Source organism: Pinus tabuliformis, chromosome 2_2 (assembly GCF_031772625.1).
Source record: "Pinus tabuliformis cultivar Carrire ecotype Pingquan chromosome 2_2, CPIR1, whole genome shotgun sequence".
In the NCBI taxonomy this organism is placed as follows: domain Eukaryota; kingdom Viridiplantae; phylum Streptophyta; class Pinopsida; order Pinales; family Pinaceae; genus Pinus; species Pinus tabuliformis.
Window position 1 is genome coordinate 665,468,841 of NC_142300.1, and position 2,968 is coordinate 665,471,808.

The 2,968-nt window shown below is 36.6% G+C and overlaps 1 pseudogene; it reads right to left on the reverse strand.

Annotated features, from left to right (window-relative positions):
• Positions 1-1,582: 1,582 nt before the first annotated feature.
• On the reverse strand, positions 1,583-2,204 carry LOC149194372 (NAC domain-containing protein 68-like; annotated as a pseudogene).
• Positions 2,205-2,968: the final 764 nt, after the last annotated feature.

Sequence of the window (2,968 nt, forward strand, 5' to 3'; positions counted from 1 at the left end):
AACCAACTACAGAGCATTTGCACCAGCTTTACTAATCATATTAGGAAAGGCTAAAAATTTCCTTAAAAGGAAGCCAGTATCAAACTTCAAATAAATTAGCATTTTCACTGCAGATTAAGAAGAAGATAGACTTTTCACTTTGAGATTATAATAAGCTGTAAATAATATTTCTGCTGCAATACTAAGTCATTCTTGTAATACCAATAATATATGAGGGCTAATCACAGCATCAAACCTCTAAACCCTTTTTATTTTATCCACAAGGAAGGAACTAGAGATTAACAGGAGGGATATTAAGTTCAAACTCATGGTAAACTTTGATCGAGGTGAGAAACTAGATAAAAGTCTCAGACCTCTGGTATGCCGCCCTTGAATGGAATGCCATTGAAAGAGTTACTGTCTCTGAAAAGGTCCCTGTAGCCTATTAGGGCCAGTTATAGCATCAAACCCATAAACCCTTTTTGTTTTTATCCACAACAAGGCACTAGAGTTTAACAGGAAGGGAACTCATGTTCAAACTCCTGGTCAAGTTGGATTGATATCTGAAACTAGTTGCAAGTCCAATACCTCTGGTATTAAGCCCCTGTATGCAGCCCTTGAATGCAATGCCAGTTAAAGAGTAATCTCCCCTAGGATATTCAATCATAAGCTTCTAAAAAAATAACATGCATATCATATGGACACTTTGTTATGTAATTGTTTTGGACTTCATCTGAGCATAACAAAGTGGAACAAACTGATTAAAGTTGTATAACAAAGTGGGACAAACTGATTGAATTTCCTTTCATTCAACAAAGATGCTAAAGTACATGGAAAGCTCCTGTCCTTAAACTTTCCTTTCCTTCAATTCTAGCCTTATATTACATTAAAAATATTATATTGTTACAACCATTCAAAAAGTAGTTCGGACAGAAAGAGTGGAACTTCTGATTAAAAAAGAGGTGGGCCTTTTGCTAAAAATAGCATGGGACCTAAGATAGACTGAATATCTGTGGCATTCAATCATGTTTTATGTCAAAGGTTGTCTCCAAAGAATCAAGTTGTACATGATTTTGAAGCTAAAACGAGAGATTCATAATATGGTTTGAAAATAAGTATAGCTGGATAAGCTGTACAGGCATACTCTTATAAACAAATATTTAACCAGGGACCGACAAGACAAGAAAATAAATGACAGAGCAGACAAGAAAATATAGAATCTAGTCCCTAACTTATATTTCATTCTCTAACTATTTTCAAATGGCTAAATCCAATACAAGGAAAAACAATTCCCAACCTTTGGGACTCAGAGAACTGATAGAAAAAAATACAATAATTCATCCCATAAAAAATGAAAATCCAAACACTTCACTGACAATAGCTTCAATTGAGTAATCAATCATTTAAGTCCCCTGTCTTTTATTTCTATTCCAATCCAATACATAACCAATATCTATAATTGAGGAATCAAGCATTCAGCACCAATATCATTATTGCTAATGCCCATATGAGCAAACAGGGGAAGAAACAGAAGGGGAAAGCATGGAACAAAACAACCAGAAGCCAAATTGACCCACTGAACTATATCTCCAAAACTACCGATTCAAGACCTTACAAATAGGACAAAAGAACTTACTCTTAAGCTTCCTTTCTTCCTTGCAAGTCTGCTAACATCAGCAAGACGGTATTCATGCATGATCCAATTTGTCTTTGTGCCTTTGGGTGCTTTCCCAGCATAGAAGACAAGAGCCTTCTTGATGCCCACTCACTTCTTTCCACCTTTAGCAGTAATGGGCTTATCAGCATCTGTAGCTTTCTAGTATCAAGAACCAGCAGCCCTATTGGGCCTTGATCCATTCCAGTACTTCCTATCCCTGGAGTGAAAAAATACCATTCCTTCTCTCCAAATAGGGCCTTCTCTGTAAATAGAAAAAAGGAAAAAAACGGGCTCTTTGTTAAGTCCTGAAATCCATCTGATCACACCTTCTATAATCTGTTTAGAAATATGGGTACAAGGATTAGAGGGGAGAAATGAAAAATATACCTGGAAGTTGCCATGGATCATATTTGTAGAGATCCACTTCTGCTATTATAGGAACAGGGATCATCTGAGAGGCTGCCTTCTTGCACAAGTAATGCACAACTAGCTCTTCATCTGTAGGGAAGAATCTAAATCCAAGAGGCAACTGTAAGTCAGCCTCTGCATTTCTTCTACTCATACCCATGGCTATGTTTATCCTAGTGTTTTCTTCTCAATACTCCTGAGATGCTCTGATCATCTCTACTAACACAACATATAATAAATGATGCATCATTACAGTAATATTTCAGTCTAGACAACCTTGTCATGTCTGCCTAGAAGAATATTTTAAAATGGCATTTTCGAACAATAATTTTTGAACACAAGGTAGGCATACCATTCATTATATCCACAACTGGAGATGTTGCAGGAGCCAATTGTTTTTCCCTCTGGTATGGAACTGCAGGAACTGCAAGATAAATGGCAATCAGTCAAAGCCACTGTGAAATCAGACATTATAACATCATCTTACAGCAGCACTAACGTTTCATACTAATAATGTGGAGTTAGGGTTATTTTGACACCTTCATAAGCAATACACTTCAAAATGTAGCAAATATGGATTTGGGAACAAAAACATTTCCCATTTTCATAGGACTTCAGTGAATGCAGCCAGCTACTCATTGGGTTCAAACAGTTATGTTGGTAAAACTCAAAACTCAGAAAAGTGCTTGTGCAACATCTACTAAGTAGCTTCTGTGCAAGAAGTTCTTGTTTCAGGGATTTGGATAAAGAACAATGAGGTGGAGAATCTTTGCAGACGATTTGGAGCCAAGAGATTGAGGGTTCTGTTTTAAATTGAGATACATAGACAGAGGTTTCAGTAATAGGGTTGGGTCTTCAGAATATAAACCCATGTCATGATCCATATTTATCGAGGAGTTGTTGGATTTTCTTTGAAACGGATTT